The sequence below is a fragment of the Nerophis ophidion genome, linkage group LG28, assembly GCF_033978795.1.
Source record: "Nerophis ophidion isolate RoL-2023_Sa linkage group LG28, RoL_Noph_v1.0, whole genome shotgun sequence".
NCBI lineage: Eukaryota > Metazoa > Chordata > Actinopteri > Syngnathiformes > Syngnathidae > Nerophis > Nerophis ophidion.
The window spans coordinates 2,560,589-2,585,588 of record NC_084638.1 but is presented as its reverse complement, the minus strand read 5'-3'; the positions used below and the strand labels follow the sequence as shown (position 1 = coordinate 2,585,588).

At 38.1% G+C, this 25,000-nt stretch overlaps 1 pseudogene; it reads right to left on the bottom strand.

Moving 5' to 3' along the window:
- Nucleotides 1–25,000, bottom strand: part of LOC133544966 (metabotropic glycine receptor-like) — a 190,900-nt pseudogene that overhangs the window by 158,224 nt on the left and 7,676 nt on the right.

The following is a 25,000-nucleotide window of genomic DNA, read 5'->3' as shown; positions in this document are numbered from 1 at the left end:
CTACACGTCGCACCGCCTTCTGTACACGTCACACCGCCTTCTCTACACGTCGCACCGCCTTCTCTACACGTCACACCGCCTTCTCTACACGTCACACCGCCTTTTCTACACGTCACACCGCCTTCTCTACACGTCGCACCTTCTTTTCTACACGTCACACCGCCTTCTGTACACGTCACACCGCCTTCTGTACACGTCACACCGCCTACTCTACACGTCACACCGCCTTCTCTACACGTCACACCGCCTTCTCTACACGTCGCACCGCCTTCTCTACACGTCACACCACCTTCTCTACACGTCACACCGCCTTCTGTACACGTCACACCGCCTTCTCTACACGTCACACCGCCTTCTCTACACGTCGCACCTTCTTTTCTACACGTCACACCGCCTTCTCTACACGTCACACCGCCTTCTCTACACGTCGCACCGCCTTCTGTACACGTCACACCGCCTTCTCTACACGTCGCACCGCCTTCTCTACACGTCACACCGCCTTCTCTACACGTCACACCGCCTTTTCTACACGTCACACCGCCTTCTCTACACGTCGCACCTTCTTTTCTACACGTCACACCGCCTTCTGTACACGTCACACCGCCTTCTGTACACGTCACACCGCCTTCTCTACACGTCACACCGCCTTCTGTACATGTCGCACCGCCTACTCTACACGTCACACCGCCTTCTCTACACGTCACACCGCCTTCTCTACACGTCGCACTGCCTTCTCTACACGTCGCACTGCCTTCTCTACACGTCACACCACCTTCTCTACACGTCACACCGCCTTCTGTACACGTCGCACCGCCTTCTCTACACGTCACACTGCCTTCTCTACACGTCGCACCTTCTTTTCTACACGTCACACCGCCTTCTCTACACGTCACACCGCCTTCTCTACACGTCACACCGCCTTTTGTACACGTCACACCGCCTTTTGTACACGTCACACCGCCTTCTGTACACGTCGCACCGCCTTCTCTACACGTCACACCGCCTTCTGTACACGTCACACCGCCTTCTCTACACGTCACACCGCCTTCTCTACACGTCACACCGCCTTCTCTACACGTCACACCGCCTTTTGTACACGTCACACCGCCTTTTGTACACGTCACACCGCCTTTTGTACACGTCACACCGCCTTCTGTACACGTCGCACCGCCTTCTCTACACGTCACACCGCCTTCTGTACACGTCACACCGCCTTCTCTACACGTCACACCGCCTTCTCTACACGTCGCACCTTCTTTTCTACACGTCACACCGCCTTCTCTACACGTCACACCGCCTTCTCTACACGTCACACCGCCTTCTCTACACGTCGCACCTTCTTTTCTACACGTCACACCGCCTTCTCTACACGTCACACCGCCTTCTCTACACGTCGCACCGCCTTCTGTACACGTCACACCGCCTTCTCTACACGTCGCACCGCCTTCTCTACACGTCACACCGCCTTCTCTACACGTCACACCGCCTTTTCTACACGTCACACCGCCTTCTCTACACGTCGCACCGCCATCTGTACACGTCACACCGCCTTCTCTACACGTCGCACCGCCTTCTCTACACGTCACACCGCCTTCTCTACACGTCACACCGCCTTTTCTACACGTCACACCGCCTTCTGTACACGTCACACCGCCTTCTCTACACGTCACACCGCCTTCTCTACACGTCGCACCTTCTTTTCTACACGTCACACCGCCTTCTCTACACGTCACACCGCCTTCTCTACACGTCGCACCGCCTTCTGTACACGTCACACCGCCTTCTCTACACGTCGCACCGCCTTCTCTACACGTCACACCGCCTTCTCTACACGTCACACCGCCTTTTCTACACGTCACACCGCCTTCTCTACACGTCACACCGCCTTCTCTACACGTCGCACCGCCTTCTGTACACGTCACACCGCCTTCTCTACACGTCGCACCGCCTTCTGTACACGTCACACCGCCTTCTCTACACGTCGCACCGCCTTCTGTACACGTCACACCGCCTTTTCTACACGTCACACCGCCTTCTCTACACGTCGCACCTTATTTTCTACACGTCACACCGCCTTCTCTACACGTCGCACCTTATTTTCTACACGTCACACCGCCTTCTCTACACGTCGCACCTTCTTTTCTACACGTCACACCGCCTTCTGTACACGTCACACCGCCTTCTGTACACGTCACACCGCCTACTCTACACGTCACACCGCCTTCTCTACACGTCACACCGCCTTCTCTACACGTCGCACCGCCTTCTCTACACGTCACACCACCTTCTCTACACGTCACACCGCCTTCTGTACACGTCACACCGCCTTCTCTACACGTCACACCGCCTTCTCTACACGTCGCACCTTCTTTTCTACACGTCACACCACACCGCCTTCTCTACACGTCACACCGCCTTCTCTACACGTCGCACCGCCTTCTGTACACGTCACACCCGCCTTCTCTACACGTCGCACCGCCTTCTCTACACGTCACACCGCCTTCTCTACACGTCACACCGCCTTTTCTACACGTCACACCGCCTTCTCTACACGTCGCACCGCCTTCTGTACACGTCACACCGCCTTCTCTACACGTCGCACCGCCTTCTCTACACGTCACACCGCCTTCTCTACACGTCACACCGCCTTTTCTACACGTCACACCGCCTTCTCTACACGTCACACCGCCTTCTCTACACGTCACACCGCCTTCTCTACACGTCGCACCTTCTTTTCTACACGTCACACCGCCTTCTCTACACGTCACACCGCCTTCTCTACACGTCGCACCGCCTTCTGTACACGTCACACCGCCTTCTCTACACGTCGCACCGCCTTCTCTACACGTCACAACCGCCTTCTCTACACGTCACACCGCCTTTTCTACACGTCACACCCCTATTCACGTCACACACCGCCTTCTCTACACGTCGCACCTGAGTTCTGTACACGTCACACCGCCTTCTCTACACGTCGCACCCGCCTTCTGTACACGTCACACCGCCTTCTCTACACGTCGCAACCGCCTTCTGTACACGTCACATCACCCAGAAATCCGCCTTCTACACGTCACATCACCGCCTTCTCTACACGTCGCACCTTCTTTTTCTACACGTCACAACCGCCTTCTGTACACGTCACACATTACCGCCTTCTGTACACGTCACACCGCCTTCTCTACACGTCACACCGCCTTCTCTACACGTCGCACCGCCTTCTCTACACGTCACACCGCCTTCTCTACACGTCACACCGCCTTTTCTACACGTCACACCGCCTTCTCTACACGTCGCACCGCCATCTGTACACGTCACACCGCCTTCTCTACACGTCGCACCGCCTTCTCTACACGTCACACCGCCTTCTCTACACGTCACACCGCCTTTTCTACACGTCACACCGCCTTCTCTACACGTCACACCGCCTTCTCTACACGTCACACCGCCTTCTCTACACGTCGCACCTTCTATTCTACACGTCACACCGCCTTCTCTACACGTCACACCGCCTTCTCTACACGTCGCACCGCCTTCTGTACACGTCACACCGCCTTCTCTACACGTCGCACCGCCTTCTCTACACGTCACACCGCCTTCTCTACACGTCACACCGCCTTTTCTACACGTCACACCGCCTTCTCTACACGTCACACCGCCTTCTCTACACGTCGCACCGCCTTCTGTACACGTCACACCGCCTTCTCTACACGTCGCACCGCCTTCTGTACACGTCACACCGCCTTCTCTACACGTCGCACCGCCTTCTGTACACGTCACACCGCCTTTTCTACACGTCACACCGCCTTCTCTACACGTCGCACCTTCTTTTCTACACGTCACACCGCCTTCTGTACACGTCACACCGCCTTCTGTACACGTCACACCGCCTACTCTACACGTCACACCGCCTTCTCTACACGTCACACCGCCTTCTCTACACGTCGCACCGCCTTCTCTACACGTCACACCACCTTCTCTACACGTCACACCGCCTTCTGTACACGTCACACCGCCTTCTCTACACGTCACACCGCCTTCTCTACACGTCGCACCTTCTTTTCTACACGTCACACCGCCTTCTCTACACGTCACACCGCCTTCTCTACACGTCGCACCGCCTTCTGTACACGTCACACCGCCTTCTCTACACGTCGCACCGCCTTCTCTACACGTCACACCGCCTTCTCTACACGTCACACCGCCTTTTCTACACGTCACACCGCCTTCTCTACACGTCGCACCTTCTTTTCTACACGTCACACCGCCTTCTGTACACGTCACACCGCCTTCTGTACACGTCACACCGCCTTCTCTACACGTCACACCGCCTTCTCTACACGTCGCACCTTCTTTTCTACACGTCACACCGCCTTCTCTACACGTCACACCGCCTTCTCTACACGTCGCACCGCCTTCTGTACACGTCACACCGCCTTCTCTACACGTCGCACCGCCTTCTCTACACGTCACACCGCCTTCTCTACACGTCACACCGCCTTCTCTACACGTCGCACCGCCTTCTCTACACGTCACACCGCCTTCTCTACACGTCACACCGCCTACTCTACACGTCACACCGCCTTCTCTACACGTCACACCGCCTTCTCTACACGTCGCACCGCCTTCTCTACACGTCACACCACCTTCTCTACACGTCACACCGCCTTCTCTACACGTCACACCGCCTTCTCTACACGTCGCACCGCCTTCTGTACACGTCACACCGCCTTCTCTACACGTCACACCGCCTTCTCTACACGTCGCACCTTCTTTTCTACACGTCACACCGCCTTCTCTACACGTCGCACTGCCTTCTCTACACGTCGCACCGCCTTCTGTACACGTCACACCGCCTTCTCTACACGTCGCACCGCCTTCTCTACACGTCACACCGCCTTCTCTACACGTCGCACCTTCTTTTCTACACGTCACACCGCCTTCTCTACACGTCACACCGCCTTCTCTACACGTCGCACCGCCTTCTGTACACGTCACACCGCCTTCTCTACACGTCACACCGCCTTCTCTACACGTCGCACCTTCTTTTCTACACGTCACACCGCCTTCTCTACACGTCACACCGCCTTCTCTACACGTCACACCGCCTTCTCTACACGTCGCACCTTCTTTTCTACACGTCACACCGCCTTCTCTACACGTCGCACCGCCTTCTGTACACGTCACACCGCCTTCTCTACACGTCGCACCGCCTTCTGTACACGTCACACCGCCTTTTCTACACGTCACACCGCCTTCTCTACACGTCGCACCTTCTTTTCTACACGTCACACCGCCTTCTGTACACGTCACACCGCCTTCTGTACACGTCACACCGCCTACTCTACACGTCACACCGCCTTCTCTACACGTCACACCGCCTTCTCTACACGTCGCACCGCCTTCTCTACACGTCACACCACCTTCTCTACACGTCACACCGCCTTCTGTACACGTCACACCGCCTTCTCTACACGTCACACCGCCTTCTCTACACGTCGCACCTTCTTTTCTACACGTCACACCGCCTTCTCTACACGTCACACCGCCTTCTCTACACGTCGCACCGCCTTCTGTACACGTCACACCGCCTTCTCTACACGTCGCACCGCCTTCTCTACACGTCACACCGCCTTTTCTACACGTCACACCGCCTTCTCTACACGTCGCACCTTCTTTTCTACACGTCACACCGCCTTCTGTACACGTCACACCGCCTTCTGTACACGTCACACCGCCTTCTCTACACGTCACACCGCCTTCTCTACACGTCGCACCTTCTTTTCTACACGTCACACCGCCTTCTCTACACGTCACACCGCCTTCTCTACACGTCGCACCGCCTTCTGTACACGTCACACCGCCTTCTCTACACGTCGCACCGCCTTCTCTACACGTCACACCGCCTTCTCTACACGTCACACCGCTTTCTCTACACGTCGCACCGCCTTCTCTACACGTCACACCGCCTTCTCTACACGTCACACCGCCTACTCTACACGTCACACCGCCTTCTCTACACGTCACACCGCCTTCTCTACACGTCGCACCGCCTTCTCTACACGTCACACCGCCTTCTCTACACGTCACACCGCCTTCTCTACACGTCACACCGCCTTCTCTACACGTCGCACCGCCTTCTGTACACGTCACACCGCCTTCTCTACACGTCACACCGCCTTCTCTACACGTCGCACCGCCTTCTCTACACGTCGCACCGCCTTCTGTACACGTCACACCGCCTTCTCTACACGTCACACCGCCTTCTCTACACGTCACACCGCCTTCTCTACACGTCGCACCGCCTTCTCTACACGTCACACCGCCTTCTCTACACGTCACACCGCCTTCTCTACACGTCGCACCTTCTTTTCTACACGTCACACCGCCTTCTCTACACGTCACACCGCCTTCTCTACACGTCGCACCGCCTTCTGTACACGTCACACCGCCTTCTCTACACGTCGCACCGCCTTCTCTACACGTCACACCGCCTTCTCTACACGTCACACCGCCTTTTCTACACGTCACACCGCCTTCTCTACACGTCACACCGCCTTCTCTACACGTCGCACCGCCTTCTCTACACGTCACACCGCCTTCTCTACACGTCACACCGCCTTCTCTACACGTCACACCGCCTTCTCTACACGTCGCACCGCCTTCTCTACACGTCACACCGCCTTCTCTACACGTCGCACCGCCTTCTCTACACGTCGCACCGCCTTCTGTACACGTCACACCGCCTTGGTTGGTAGAGCGGCCGTGCCAGCAACTTGAGGGTTTCAGGTTCGATTCCCGCTCCCGCCATCCTAGTCACTGCCGTTGTGTCCTTGGGCAAGACACTTTACCCACCTGCTCCCAGTGCCACCCACACTGGTTTAAATGTAACTTAGATATTGGGTTTCACTATGTAAAGTGCTTTGAGTCACTAGAGAAAAGCGCTATATAATTCACAATTCACAACCAATGGTCAGTTTTTGTATTTTTTTCCTACATAAGACGCATTAAAGGAGTCATATTATTAAGGACCGAATGTCCTTTCTGGACAGAGGACCCTAATACAGATCAGCATGTACCAGAAAGTAAAAAAAAGTTGCTTTCGCATAATATTGAGAAATAAAACGGCAGATAACGTCTTACCTTATACACACACCTTATACACACCTTATACACACCTTATACACACCTTATACACACACCTTATACACACCTTATACACACCTTATACACACCTTATACACACCTTATACACACCTTATACACACACCTTATACACACCTTATACACACCTTATACACACCTTATACACACCTTATACACACACCTTATACACACCTTATACACACACCTTATACACACCTTATACACACCTTATACACACCTTATACACACCTTATACACACCTTATACACACACCTTATACACACCTTATACACACCTTATACACACCTTATACACACCTTATACACACCTTATACACACCTTATACACACCTTATACACACCTTATACACACCTTATACACACCTTATACACACCTTATACACACCTTACACACACCTTACACACACCTTATACACACCTTATACACACCTTATACACACCTTATACACACCTTATACACACCTTATACACACCTTATACACACCTTATACACACACCTTATACACACCTTATACACACCTTATACACACCTTATACACACCTTATACACACCTTATACACGCCTTATACACACCTTATACACACCTTATACACACACCTTATACACACCTTATACACACCTTATACACGCCTTATACACACCTTATACACACCTTATACACACCTTATACACACCTTATACACACCTTATACACACCTTACACACACCTTATACACACCTTATACACACCTTATACACACACCTTATACACACACCTTATACACACCTTATACACACCTTATACACACCTTATACACACCTTATACACACCTTATACACACCTTATACACACCTTATACACACCTTATACACACCTTATACACACACCTTATACACACCTTATACACACCTTATACACACCTTATACACACCTTATACACACCTTATACACACCTTATACACGCCTTATACACACCTTATACACACCTTATACACACCTTATACACACCTTACACACACCTTATACACACCTTATACACACCTTATACACACCTTATACACGCCTTATACACACCTTATACACACCTTATACACACCTTATACACGCCTTATACACGCCTTATACACACCTTATACACACCTTATACACGCCTTATACACACCTTATACACACCTTATACACACCTTACACACACCTTACACACACCTTATACACACCTTATACACACCTTATACACGCCTTATACACACCTTATACACACCTTATACACACCTTATACACGCCTTATACACGCCTTATACACACCTTATACACGCCTTATACACGCCTTATACACACCTTATACACACCTTATACACACCTTATACACACCTTATACACGCCTTATACACACCTTATACACACCTTATACACACCTTATACACACCTTACACACACCTTATACACACCTTATACACACCTTATACACACCTTATACACGCCTTATACACACCTTATACACACCTTATACACACCTTATACACGCCTTATACACGCCTTATACACACCTTATACACACCTTATACACGCCTTATACACACCTTATACACACCTTATACACACCTTACACACACCTTATACACACCTTATACACACCTTATACACACCTTATACACGCCTTATACACACCTTATACACACCTTATACACACCTTATACACGCCTTATACACGCCTTATACACACCTTATACACGCCTTATACACGCCTTACACACACCTTACACACACCTTATACACACCTTACACACACCTTACACACACCTTATACACGCCTTATACACACCTTATACACACCTTATACACACCTTATACACGCCTTATACACGCCTTATACACACCTTATACACGCCTTATACACGCCTTATACACACCTTATACACACCTTATACACACCTTATACACACCTTATACACACCTTATACACACCTTATACACACCTTATACACACCTTATACACACCTTATACACACCTTATACACACCTTATACACACCTTATACACACCTTATACACACCTTATACACACCTTATACACACCTTATACACACACCTTATACACACCTTATACACACCTTATACACACACCTTATACACACACCTTATACACACCTTATACACACCTTATACACACACCTTATACACACCTTATACACACCTTATACACACCTTACACACACCTTATACACACCTTATACACACCTTATACACACCTTATACACACACCTTATACACACCTTATACACACCTTATACACACACCTTATACACACCTTATACACACCTTATACACACACCTTATACACACACCTTATACACACCTTATACACACCTTATACACACACCTTATACACACCTTATACACACCTTATACACACCTTATACACACCTTATACACACCTTATACACACCTTATACACACCTTATACACACACCTTATACACACCTTATACACACCTTATACACACACCTTATACACACCTTATACACACCTTATACACACCTTATACACACCTTATACACACCTTATACACACCTTATACACACCTTATACACACACCTTATACACACCTTATACACACACCTTATACACACCTTATACACACCTTATACACACACCTTATACACACCTTATACACACCTTATACACACCTTATACACACCTTATACACACCTTATACACACCTTATACACACCTTATACACACCTTATACACACCTTATACACACACCAGAAGACTTGCAGGTTGAAGAACATCAAGCGGTGCAGCTTCGCAGCTTACCAAAGTCGTACTAAAACATTTGATAGAGTTTTGAGCGCCATGTGTAATGTTTTATATTCTCAATGGAACATATAAAATGTCCGGCGTTGTTTACTTGAGTCATATTGCAGTCTAAAGCAGGGGTCACTGACACGGTGCCCACAGGCACTGCCTGTTCTAAAAATAGCTCAAATAGCAGCACTTACCAGTGAGCTGCCTAAATTTTTAAAATTGTATTTATTTACAAGCTGGACTCGCTTTGTTCGACATTTTTAATTCTAAGAGAGACAAAACTCAACTAGAATTTGAAAATCCATGAAAATATTTTAAAAACTTGGTCTTCACTTGTTTAAATAAATTCTTTTTTTTATTTTTATTTTGCTTCTTATAACTTTCAGAAAGACAATTTTAGAGAAGAATTACAACCTTAAAAATGATTTTAGGATTTTTAAACACATATACCTTTTTAGCTTTTAAATTCCTTCCTCTTCTTTCCTGACAATTTAAATCAACGTTCAAGTATTTTTATTTTTTTTTATTTTAAAGAATAATAAATACATTTTAATTTAATTCTTCATTTTAGCTTCTGTTTTTTCAACGAAGAATATTTGTGAAATATTTTCTTCAAACTTATTATGATTAAAATCCTAAAAGATTATTCTGGCAAATCTAGAAAATCTGTAGAATCAATTTAAATCTTATTTTAAAGTCTTTTAAAAAAAAAAATCTGGAAAATCTAGAAGAAATAATGATTTGTCTTTGTTAGAAATATAGCTTGGTCCAATTTGTTATATATTCTAACAAAGTGCAGATTGGATTTTAACCTATTTAAAACATGTCATCAAAATTCGAAAATTAATCTTTATCAGGAAAAATTACTAATGATGTTCCATAAATCCTTTTTTTTTTTTTTTTTTTTTCAAAAAGATTCAAATTAGCTAGTTTTTCTCGTCATTTTTTGGGGGGTTGAATTTTGAATTTTAAAGAGTCAAAAATGAAGATAAACTATGTTTCAAAATTTTATTTTAATCTTTTTCCTCTTTTAATCCGTTAAGTGTTTTTTCATCTTTTATTCTCTACAAAAAACCTTCCGTAAAGGGAAAAAAATGTACGACGGAATGACAGACAGAAATACCCATTTTTTTAAAATATATATACATTTATTTATTAAAGGTAAAGTGAGCAAATTGGCTATTTCTGGCAATTTTTGACACTTTGAAAAAATTCAGACTTTTTGACACTTAAATTTTTTTGCGACTTTTAGACACTTGAAACAAATTCTTACTTTTTGACACTTAAAAAATAGTTGGACCTTTTGACACTTGGAAAAAGATTCGACTTTTTGACACTTTGAAAAATGTTTGACTTTTTGACACTTGAAAAAAAAAATCAGAATTTTTGACACTTACAAAAAATGTTGTCATTTTGACCAAGAAATTTCAACTTTTTGACAATTCTAAAAAATTTAGACTTTTTGACACTTAGAAAAAATGTCCACTTTTTCACATTTAAATAGTTTTTGAGTTTTTCACACAGAAAAAATTTCGAGATTTTCACACTTGAAAAAAATTCAGACTTTTTTACATTTACAAAAAAAATGGTCTTTTTGACATTTGGAAAAAAATTCGACTTTTTGACACTTATAAAAAAAAAATTAGTTTTTCACACTTCGAAAAAAATTTGAGTTTTTCACACTGACAAAAAAATATTTTTTGACACTTGAAAAATGTCGACTTTTTGACACTTAGAAATAAATGTGTCTTTTTGACAATTAGAAAAAAATCGACTTTTTGACACTTTAAAAAAAATCTGAATTTTTAACACTTAGAGAAAATGTTGTCTTTTTGGCCAAGAAATTTCGACTTTTTGACACTTAGAAAAAATGTCCACTTTTTCACATTTAAATAGTTTTTGAGTTTTTCACACTGAGAAAAAATTTCGAGATTTTCACACTTGAAAAAAATTCTGACTTTTTACACTTACGAAAAATGGTCTTTTTGACACTTACAAACAAAATTGACTTTTTGACACTTATGAGAAAAATTTAGTTTTTCACACTTAGAAAAATGTTTTGTTTTTCACACTTACAAAAAAATTCAAGTTTTTCACACTGACCCAAAAAATATCTTTTGACACTTAGAAAAAAATTTGTCTTTTTGACAATTAGAAAAAATTGACTTTTGACACTTGAAAAAAAACTCAGAATTTTTAACACTTAGAAAAAATGTTGTCTTTTTGACCAAGAAATGTAAACTTTTTGACAATTCTAAAAAATTTTGACTTTTTGACACTTAGAAAAAATTTCCACTTTTTCCCATTTAATTTTTGGGGAGATTTTCACACTTGAAAAAAATTCTGACTTTTTTACACTTATGAAAAAAATGGTCTTTTTGACACTTACAAAAAAATGCGACTTTTTGACAGTTGGAAAAAAATGTGAATTGTTTACACTTACAAAAAAAATCTAGTTTTTCACACTGACAAAAAAATATATATTTTTTGACACTTAGAAAAATGTCGACTTTTTGACACTTGGAAAAAAATTCCACGTTTTCACACTAAATTCTTTTTTGAGTTTTTCACACTGAGAAAAAATTTCAAAATTTTCACACTTGAAAAAAATTCTGACTTTTTTATACTTACGGAAAAAAATGTCTTTTTGAATTTACAAAAAGAATGACTTTTTGACACTTATAAAAAGAATTGAGTTTTTCACACTTGGAAAAAAAATTTAGTTTTTCACACTTACAAAAAAATTCAAATTTTTCACATTGACAAAAAAAATATTTTTTGACACTTAGAAAAATGTCGACTTTTTGACACTTAGAAAAAATGTTGTCTTTTTGACACTTGGAAAAAACTTCCACGTTTTCACACCAAATTCTTTTTTGAGTTTTTCACACTGAGAAAAAATTTCAAAATTTTCACACTTGAAAAAAATTCTGACTTTTTTACACTTACGAAAAAAATTGACTTTTTGACACTTATAAAAAGAATTGAGTTTTTCACACTTGGAAAAAAATTTGAGTTTTTCACACTTACAAAAAAATTCAAATTTTTCACATTGACAAAAAAAATATTTTTTGACACTTAGAAAAATGTCGACTTTTTGACACTTAGAAAAAATGTTGTCTTTTTGACACTTGGAAAAAATTTCCACGTTTTCACACTAAATTCTTTTTTGAGTTTTTCACACTGAGAAAAAATTTCAAAATTTTCACACTTGAAAAAAATTCTGACTTTTTTACACTTACGAAAAAAATTGTCTTTTTGAATTTACAAAAAAATTGACTTTCTGACACTTATAAAAAGAATTGAGTTTTTCACACTTAGAAAAAAATTTGAGTTTTTCACACTTACAAAAAAATTCAAATTTTTCACATTGACAAAAAAAATATTTTTTGACACTTTGAAAAATGTCGACTTTTTGACACTTAGAAAAAATGTTGTCTTTTTGATGATTAGAAAAAATGTTGACTTTTTGACACTTTGAAAAATTTCAGACTTTTTACAGTCTTACAATTACTAATTTGTTTTTTGATTCACAGAAATGTAGATGTCCCATTCCCATCTGACTAGACTTCTTGTTTGGGTTTTGCTCAATTAGCGTTGAAGCACAGTCCACTGAATAAGTGGCAGGTCAATTCCGCTTCGCTGAAGAAAAACCTCATTGTTGCGCGGCAAAGTGACTTTTAGAGAGAGGGTCAACCGTGCAAGAATCCGTCAAGAGAAAAGGCACAACTGCACCTACTTCCAAGCTGGTGAAGCATATAATCAGGGAAAGTCCAAATAAAGAGGAGGCCTTACAATATTTCGCCAGAGCGTGGTGAGTTCCGTACAAGAGCACAGTCCAGACGTCTCTCCTCAATTGAGCCGAATTTAATTCTGTCTCTGTTTAATTCCTTCTTCTTTAATAGTTTTGAGCCTGACCGTGTTGAAATGATGTTTGTTTGGTTACTTGTCTATGCATGGTGCAATCGTGTGTGTGTGCAATATGTATTATTAGTTGATTATTTTTGTTGTTGTTTTACTTTTGTAGCTGTATGTAGAAATGGCTGGCTGCATCAGCTCTGATCTTTTAATGTCTTTAATGTCCTTTTATGTTTTTTGATGTTTCCCTCTTACACACATGTTCATGTGTGCTATGGCTATGAGGGTTTTTTTCACCCTCGGCCTCAGTCTGGACACCCCAAAATATTTCTGATTCTGATTCCGATATAAAGCATAAAAGAGCAAAGCAGACAAGGAAGAAGTGGAGGGGGCACGGAGACAAAGAACATGGTCAATTATTCAAACCCATCTTGATGCAATCCATTACACGGCATTTATTATACATCACATGGCGAGCGACATGGCGCCCGCGCATGACCAACTTCCGCGCCCGGCCCTGCTCGGGTCACTGACTCGTCCCACAAACAAGTCATCGGCACTGACATGAGCACGCGAGCTCGGGTCCCGCACACATGGAGAGTGACAAACATGGATGGGCCGTTCTCAGTGATTTCCAGCGTGGAAGTGTCATAGGATGCCACCTGTGCGACAAATCCAGTACTCGCTCCTCAATAGTCCAAATTCAACTGTGGGCTTTATCATAAGAAAATGGAAGTTTGGGAACAACAGCAACTCAGCCACCAAGTGGTAGGCCACGTAAACTTCATGTGAGTTTCCAATTAGCCCACGTACAGTACGCAGAGGGATTCATGGAAGGGGTTTTCATGGCTGTGCAGCTGCATCTAAGCCCTACATCATCAAGGCTAATGCAAAGTGTCGGATACAGTGGTGTAAAAATGTCTACCTTTTGGCACTTTGAAAAAATGTTGACTTTTCAACACTTGGAAAAAATTTCGAATTTTGGTCACTTGAAAATTTTTTTAACTTCTTGACACTTAGAAAAAACTGACTTTTTGGCACTTGGAAAAAATGCTGACTTTTTGACTCTTAAAAAATGTTTTGACTTTTTGACACTTGGAAGAAAATTTGACTTTTGGTACTTGAAAAAAATTTTTACTTTTCGGCACTTTGAAAAAATTTGACTTTTTGACAATTGGAAAAAATGTTTGACTTTTTGACACTTGGAAAATAGTTAAACTTTTTGACATTTCGAAAAAATTCAGACTTTTTGACCCAAAAAAAATACTTTTTGGCACTTAAAAAAAAATCTGTCTTTTTGACACTTGGAAAACATTTTTGACTTTTTGACACTTGGAAAAAATTTCGAATTTTGGTCACTTGAAAAAAATTGTAACTTCTTGACACTTAGAAAAAACTGACTTTTTGGCACTTGGAGAAAATGCTGACTTTTTGACTCTTAAAAAATGTTTTGACTTTTTGACACTTGGAAGAAAATTTGACTTTTGGTACTTGAAAAAAATGTTTACTTTTCGGCACTTTGAAAAAATTTGACTTTTTGACAATTGGAAAAAATGTTTGACTTTTTGACACTTGGAAAATAGTTAAACTTTTTGACATTTCGAAAAAATTCAGACTTTTTGACCCCAAAAAATACTTTTTGGCACTTAAAAAAAAATCTGTCTTTTTGACACTTGGAAGAAAATTTGACTTTTGGTACTTGAAAAAAATGTTTACTTTTCGCCACTTTGAAAAAATTTGACTTTTTGACAATTGGAAAAAATGTTTGACTTTTTGACACTTGGAAAATAGTTAAACTTTTTGACATTTCGAAAAAATTCAGACTTTTTGACCCCAAAAAATACTTTTTGGCACTTAAAAAAAAATCTGTCTTTTTGGCACTTGGAAGAAAATTTGACTTTTGGTACTTGAAAAAAATGTTTACTTTTCGCCACTTTGAAAAAATTTGACTTTTTGACAATTGGAAAAAATGTTTGACTTTTTGACACTTGGAAAATAGTTTAACTTTTTGACATTTCGAAAAAATTCAGACTTTTTGACCCCCAAAAAAACTTTTTGGCACTTAAAAAAAAATCTGCCTTTTTGACACTTGGAAAACATTTTTGACTTTTTGACACTTGGAAAAAAATTGGACTTGTTGACATTTCAAAAAAATTTGACTTTTTGACACTTGGAAAAAAATTTGACTCTTTTGACACTTGGAAAAAAGTTGGACTTGTTGATACTTCAAAACAATTCTGACTTTTTGACACTTAAAACATATTTTGAGTTTTTGACACTTGGAAAACATTTAGACTTTTGGACCCCCAAAAAATACGATACGTACTAATTTATTATGTTTTGATTTTGACTTTGAGAAGACTTTTTGACACTTGGAAAAAAAATTCCACTTTTTGAACAAGAAATTTCGTCTTTTTGACACTTGGAAAAAATTTCGCATTTTTGACAATTGAAAAAAATGTAAACTTCTTGACACTTGGAAAAAACTGACCTTTTGGCACTTGGAAAAAAATGTGACTTTTTTGACACTTGGAAAAAACAATTATTTTCGGCACTTTGAAAAAATTTGACTTTTGACGATTGGAAAGATTTTTGACTCTTTGACACTTGGAAAATAGTTCAACTTTTTGACATTTAGAAAAAATTCTGACTTTTTGACACTTGAAAAGAAATTTTGACTTTTTGACACTTAGAAAGAATTCAGACTTTTTGACCAAAAAAATGACTTTTTGGCACTTAGAAAAAAATCTGTCTTTTTGACACTTATGGGAAAAAATTGACTTTTTGACACTTGGAAAAAAATTGGACTCGTTGACATTTCAAAAAAATTAGACTTTTTGACACCTGGAAAAAATGTCAACTTTTTTGACACTTGGAAAAAATTTGGACTTGTTGATACTTCCAAAAAATTCAGACTTTTTGACGCTTAAAAAATATTTTGAGTTTTTGACACTTACTGTAGAAAAAAATTTGACTTTTTGACCCCCCAAAAAAATATAATATGTACTAATTTGTTATGTTTTCATTTTGACTTTGAGAAGACTTTTTGACACTTGGAAAAAAAATTCCACTTTTTGAACAAGAAATTTCGTCTTTTTGACACTTGGAAAAAATTTCGCATTTTTGACAATTGAAAAAAATGTAAACTTCTTGACACTTGGAAAAAACTGACCTTTTGGCACTTGGAAAAAATGCTGACTTTTTGACACTTGGAAAAAAAATGTGACTTTTTTGACACTTGGAAAAAAAAATTATTTTCGGCACTTTGAAAAAATTTGACTTTTGACGATTGGAAAGATTTTTGACTCTTTGACACTTGGAAAATAGTTTAACTTTTTGACATTTAGAAAAAATTCTGACTTTTTGACACTTGAAAAGAAATTTTGACTTTTTGACACTTAGAAAGAATTCAGACTTTTTGACCAAAAAAAATGACGTTTTGGCTCTTAGAAAAAATTCTGTCTTTTTGACACTTATGGGAAAAAATTGACTTTTTGACACTTGGAAAAAAGTTCAACTTTTTGACATTTAGAAAAAATTCAGACTTTTTGACACTTGAAAAGAAATTTTTACTTTTTGACACTTAGAAAGAATTCAGACTTTTAGACCCAAAAAAATGACTTTTTGGCACTTAGAAAAAATTCTGTCATTTTGACACTTATGGGAAAAAATTGACTTTTTGACACTTGGAAAAAAATTGGACTCGTTGACATTTCAAAAAAATTAGACTTTTTGACACCTGGAAAAATGTCAATTTGGACTTGTTGATACTTCCAAAAAATTCAGACTTTTTGACGCTTAAAAAATATTTTGAGTTTTTGACACTTACTGTAGAAAAAAATTTGACTTTTTGACCCCCCCAAAAATATTATATGTACTAATTTGTTATGTTTTGATTTTGACTTTGAGAAGACTTTTTGACACCTGGAAAAAATGTTCCACTTTTTGAACAAGAAATTTTGACTTTTTGACACTTGGAAAAAATTCTGAATTTTTGACACTTAAAAAAAAATTGAACTTCTTGACACTTGGAAAAAAATGACTTTTTGGCACTTGGAAAAAATGCTGACTTTTTGACACTTGGAAAAAAAATGTGACGTTTTGAATCTTAAAAAATGTTTTGACATTTTGACACTTGGAAAAAATTTGGACTTTTGATACTTGGAAAAAAGTTAGACTTTTCGGCACTTTGAATTTTTTTTACTTTTTGACGATCGGAAAATTTTTTGACTTTTTGACACTTGGAAAAAAGGTCAACTTTTTGACATTTAGAAAAAAATTCAGGCTTTTTGACACTTAGAAAAAGTTTAGACTTTTTGACCCCAAAAAAATAAGATACGTACTAATTTATTATGTTTTGATTTTGACTTTGAGAAGACTTTTTGACACTTGGAAAAAATTTCCACTTTTGGAACAAAAAATTGGGACTTTTTGACACTTGGAAAAAATTTCGACTATTTGGTACTTACAAAAAATTCTACTTTTTGACACTTGAAAAAAATGTCACGTTTTTGACACTTGAAAAAAATTCAGACTTTTTGGCACTAAGAAAAAATTTCGACTCTTTGCCTAAAAAAGTTTCACTTTTTGACACTTACAAAAAATTTTTACATTTTTGATACTTAGAAAGAATGTCGAGTTTTTGACACTTGAAAAAAATTCGGACTTTTTGGCACTTAGAAAATATTCTGTCTTTTTGACACTTATGGAAAAAAATTGACTTTTTGACACCTGGAAAAAAAATTGACTTTTTGACACTTGGAAAAAAATTTGACTTTTTGACATTTCAAAAAAATTAGACTTTTTGACACTTGGAAAAAAATTCGACTCTGTTGACACTTGGAAAAAAATTGGACTTGTTGATACTTCAAACAAATTCAGACTTTTGGACACTTAAAAAATATTTTGAGTTTTTGACACTTAGAAAAAGTTTAGACTTTTTGACCAAAAAATAAATAAGATATGTACTAATTTATTATGTTTTGATTTTGACTTTGAGAATAATTTTTGACGCTTGGAAAAAATGTTCCACTTTTTAAACAAGAAATTTCGACTTTTTGACACTTGGAAAATTGTTTGACTATTTGGTACTTACAAAAAAATTAAACTTTTTGACACTTGAAAAAAAATCAGACTTTTTGGCACTAAGAAAACATTTCGACTTTTTGGCCCAAAAAGTTTGACTTTTTGACACTTGGAAAAATGTTTGACTTTCTGGCACTTACAAAATAAATTTAATTTTTGACACTTAGAAAGAATGTCGAGTTTTTGACACTTGAAAAAAATTCGGACTTTTTGGCACTTAGAAAATATTCGGTCTTTTTGTCACATATGGAAAAAAATTGACTTTTTGACACCTGGAAAAAAAATTGACTTTTTGACACTTGGAAAAAAATTGGACTTTTTGACATTTCCAAAAAAATTGACTTTTTGACAATTGGAAAAAATTTGGACTTGTTGATACTTCAAAAAAATTCTGACTTTTGGACACTTAAAAAATATTTTGAGTTTTTGACATTTAGAAAAAGTTTAAACTTTTTGACCCAAAAAATAAATAAGATATGTACTAATTTATTATGTTTTGATTTTGACTTTGAGAAGACTTTTTGACACTTGGAAAAAAAATTCCACTTTTTGAACAAGAAATTTCGACTTTTTGACACTTGGAAAAAAAGTTGACTATTTGGTACTTACAAAAAAATTCTACTTTTTGACACTTGAAAAAAATTCAGATTTTTGGCACTAAGAAAAAATGTCGACTTTTTGACCAAAAAATGTTGACTTTTCTACACTTGGAAACATTTTTGACTTTTTGCCACTTACAAAAAAAAATTGAATTTTTGACACTTAGAAAGAATGTCGAGTTTTTGACACTTGAAAAAAATTCGGACTTTTTGGCACTTAGAAAATATTCTGTCTTTTTGACACTTATGGAAAAAAATTGACTTTTTGACACCTGGAAAAAAAATTGACTTTTTGACACTTGGAAAAAATTCGGACTTTTTGGCACTTAGAAAATATTCTGTCTTTTTGACACCTGGAAAAAAATTGACTTTTTGACACCTGGAAAAAAAATTTACTTTTTGACATTTCAAAAAAATTTGACTTTTTGACACTTGGAAAAAATTTGGACTCTGTTGACACTTGTAAAAAATTTGGACTTGTTGATACTTCAAAAAAATTCAGACATTTGGACACTTAAAAAATATTTTGAGTTTTTGACACTTAGAAAAAGTTTAGACTTTTTGACCAAAAAAATAAATGAGATATGCACTAACTTATTATGTTTTGATTTTGACTTTGAGAAGAATTTTTGACGCTTGAAAAAAATGTTCCACTTTTTGGACAAGAAATTTCGACTTTTTGACACTTGGAAAACATTTGGACTATTTGGTACTTACAAAAAAATTCAACTTTTTGACACTTGAAAAAAATTCAGATTTTTTGGCACTAAGAAAAAATGTCGACTTTTTGGCCCAAAAAGTTTGACTTTTCTACACTTGGAAAAATGTTTGACTTTTTGGCACTTACAAAAAAAATTGGAATTTCTGACACTTAGAAAGAATGTCGAGTTTTTGACACTTGAAAAAAATTCGGACTTTTTGGCCCTTAGAAAATATTCTGTCTTTTTGACACTTATGGAAAAAAATTGACTTTTTGACACCTGGAAAAAAAATTGACTTTTTGACATTTCAAAAAAATTAGACTTTTTGACACTTGGAAAAAATTTCGACTCTGTTGACACTTGGAAAAAAATTGGACTTGTTGATACTTCAAAAAAATTCAGACATTTGGACACTTAAAAAATATTTTGAGTTTTTGACACTTAGAAAAAGTTTAGACTTTTTGACCCAAAAAATAAATAAGATATGTACTAATTTATTATGTTTTGATTTTGACTTTGAAAATAATTTTTGACGCTTGGAAAAAATGTTCCACTTTTTGAACAAGAAATTTTGACTTTTTGACACTTGGAACATTTTTTTGACTATTTGGTACTTACAAAAAAATTCAACTTTTTGACACTTGAAAAAAAGGTCAAGTTTTTGACACTTGGAAAAATTCAGTTTTTTTGGCACTAAGAAAAAATGTCGACTTTTTGACCAAAAAAGTTTGACTTTTCTACACTTGGAAAAATGTTTGACTTTTTGCCACTTACAAAAAAAAATTGAATTTTTGACACTTAGAAAGAATGTCGAGTTTTTGACACTTGAAAAAAATTCGGACTTTTTGGCACTTAGAAAATATTCTGTCTTTTTGACACTTATGGAAAAAAATTGACTTTTTGACACCTGGAAAAAAAATTGACTTTTTGACATTTCAAAAAAATTAGACTTTTTGACACTTGTAAAAAATTTGGACTTGTTGATACTTCAAAAAAATTCAGACATTTGGACACTTAAAAAATATTTTGAGTTTTTGACACTTAGAAAAAGTTTAGACTTTTTGACCAAAAAAATAAATAAGATATGTACTAACTTATTATGTTTTGATTTTGACTTTGAAAATAATTTTTGACGCTTGGAAAAAATGTTCCACTTTTTGAACAAGAAATTTTGACTTTTTGACACTTGGAACATTTTTTTGACTATTTGGTACTTACAAAAAAATTCAACTTTTTGACACTTGAAAAAAATGTCAAGTTTTTGACACTTGAAAAAAATTCAGATTTTTTGGCACTAAGAAAAAATGTCGACTTTTTGACCAAAAAAGTTTGACTTTTCTACACTTGGAAAAATGTTTGACTTTTTGCCACTTACAAAAAAAATTTGAATTTTTGACACTTAGAAAGAATGTTGAGTTTTTGACACTTGGAAAAAATTCGGACTTTTTGGCACTTAGAAAATATTCTGTCTTTTTGACACTTATGGAAAAAATTGACTTTTTGACACCTGGAAAATATTTGACTTTTCGATACTTGGAAAAAATTCGGACTTTTTGGCACTTAGAAAATATTCTGTCTTTTTGACACTTATGGAAAAAGTTGACTTTTTGACACCAGGAAAAAAATTGACTTTTTGACACCTGGAAAAAAATGGACTTTTTGACACTTGGAAAAAAATTTGACTTTTTGACATTTCAAAAAAATTGGACTTTTTGACACTTGGAAAAAATTTCGACTCTGTTGACACTTGGAAAAAATTTGGACTTGTTGATACTTCAAAAAAATTCTGACTTTTGGACACTTAAAAAATATTTTGAGTTTTTGACACTTAGAAAACATTTGGACTATTTGGTACTTACAAAAAAAATCAACTTTTTGACATTTGAAAAAAATTCAGATTTTTTGGCACTAAGAAAAAATGTCGACTTTTTGTCCAAAAAAGTTTGACTTTTCTACACTTGGAAAAATGTTTGACTTTTTGGCACTTACAAAAAAAATTTGAATTTCTGACACTTAGAAAGAATGTCGAGTTTTTGATACTTGAAAAAAATTGACTTTTTGACATTTCAAAAAAATTAGACTTTTTGACACTTGGAAAAAATTTGGACTTGTTGATACTTCAAACAAATTCAGACATTTGGACACTTAAAAAATATTTTGAGTTTTTGACACTTAGAAAAAGTTTAGACTTTTTGACCAAAAAAAATAAATAAGATATGTACTAATTTATTATGTTTTGATTTTGACTTTGAAAATAATTTTTGACGCTTGGAAAAAATGTTCCACTTTTTGAACAAGAAATTTTGACTTTTTGACACTTGGAACATTTTTTTGACTATTTGGTACTTACAAAAAAATCCAACTTTTTGACACTTGAAAAAAATGTCAAGTTTTTGACACTTGAAAAAAATTCAGATTTTTTGGCACTAAGAAAAAATGTCGACTTTTTGACCAAAAAAGTTTGACTTTTCTACACTTGGAAAAATGTTTGACTTTTTGCCACTTACAAAAAAAATTTGAATTTTTGACACTTAGAAAGAATGTCGAGTTTTTGACACTTGAAAAAAATTCGGACTTTTTGGCACTTAGAAAATATTCTGTCTTTTTGACACTTATGGAAAAAATTGATTTTTTGACACCTGGAAAAAAATTGACTTTTTGACACTTGGAAAAAATTTTGACTTTTTGACATTTAAAAAAAAATCCAACTTTTTGACACTTCAAAAAAATGTCACGTTTTTGACACTTGAAAAAAATTCAGATTTTTTGGCACTAAGAAAAAATGTCGACTTTTTGACCAAAAAAGTTTGACTTTTCTACACTTGGAAAAATGTTTGACTTTTTGCCACTTACAAAAAAATTTTGACTTTTAGACACTTAAAAAAAATTCATACTTATTGACACTAAAAAAAATTTGACTTTTTGACACTTAAAACAAAATTCGACTCTTTGGCACTTGGAAAAAAATGTGACTTTTTGATGTAGTGGCTAATTTGTGTCCTAAATCTGTTTTGGGTAACTTTCACCTCGATACATTGGGAAGAACACGACATGAGATGTCAAGTCACCCTGAACATTGGACAGTTACGTAAGTTGTTATAATAGAAATCAGGTCATCATGGAGCGTATAACTAAGAAGGGAAGACCAAGCCTGTTGTGCGCTCTTATTAATTCCTTTCACGAGGGTCCACCATCTTTCGTCTTCGAAGACATTGTCTGTGTGAACATTGATTCAATCCAACTTTGTACTATCTGATTGTGAGTAATTAAAACTGTTGTAACAAACTCTCTTTTGTTCCTGTTTAAGATTCGGACTTTTCCACCACATAAAATTGGCGTCACGAACATCTGGGTAAGAGTTCTGTGGTCAACATCCAGGACCTGGGTCTCTTGGGCCAGACAGGGTTTCACGGTACCAAAGATTCAGACTTTGACACTTAGAAAAAATGTTGACTTATTGACACTTAAAAACAATTCATACTTATTGACACAAAAAAAAATTCGGACAGATTTCGACTTTTTGGCACTTAGAAAAAAATCCGACTTTTTGACACATAAAAAAATATCGGACTGTTTGACACTTGGAAAAAATGTTGACTTTTTGACCAAGAATTTTCGACTTTGTAACAGTTTGAAAAAATGTCGACTTTTTGACACTTGGAAAAAATTTCAACTTTTTCACACTGAGATAATTTTTTGAGTTTTTCACACTTGAGAAAAATTCTGACTTTTTAACACTTAGGAAACACATTTTTTTTATGACATTTACAAAAAAATGTCAACTTTTTGACACCTAGAAAAAAATTCGACTTTGTGACACTTAGAACAAAAATTCTGTTGTGATCCGCCGCCCGGATCAGACATTATTTTGTTTTTTTTGAGCCCTTTTGTGTTTTCTGTTTGTTTTTGGACTCTTCCGATCCCTAGTTTAGCTCTTCCTGATTTATCTGGTTACTATGGTTTCGTTTTTGTTCCACCTGCTATGGTTTTTGACGCGATTACTGTCTCTCATTTAAGCCTGCCTTTTTCGTTGTTTCGACCTCTCCTCGTAAAAGTTTTGCTACACGCAATCAATGACTACGTGGACTCCCTACTCTGGTCAAATACTGTTTTGGACTTGCTAGTTTTCACGCTAAGCTTGTTGTTCCTCTAGCTCTCATGCTAATAGTTTCATTTTCCCTTTTGTGCCTCGTGCCAGTGTTTCTGTTTTTTTTCCCCAGAGCTCTCATGCTAGCGCTTTTGGTTCTTTTCTAGCTACCATGCTAGTTCTGTTTGTTTTGACTGAGTCAGTTTTTATTTGTTAAATAAATCATTACTTCTTACCTTACGCTGTGTCCGAGCCCGATCTTCATCTAGGAAGAGCACCACCCGCATGCCACGTAGTCGTTACAAATTACGAGTTTTTTACACTTACAACAAATTGAATTTTTTCACACTTACAAAAAAATGTGTCTTTTTGACACCTAGAAAAAAAATTCGACTTTGTGACACTTAGAACAAAAATTCTGTTGTGATCCGCCGCCCGGATCAGACATTATTTTGTTTTTTTGAGCCCTTTTGTGTTTTCTGTTTGTTTTTGGACTCTTCCGATCCCTGGTTTAGCTCTTCCTGATTTATCTGGTTACTATGGTTTCGTTTTTGTTCCACCTGCTATGGTTTTTGACGCGATTACCGTCTCTCATTTAAGCCTGCCTTTTTCGTTGTTTCGACCTCTTCCTCTTAAAAGTTTTGCTACACGCAATCAATGACTACGTGGACTCCCTACTCTGGTCAAATACTGTTTTGGACTTGCTAGTTTTCACGCTA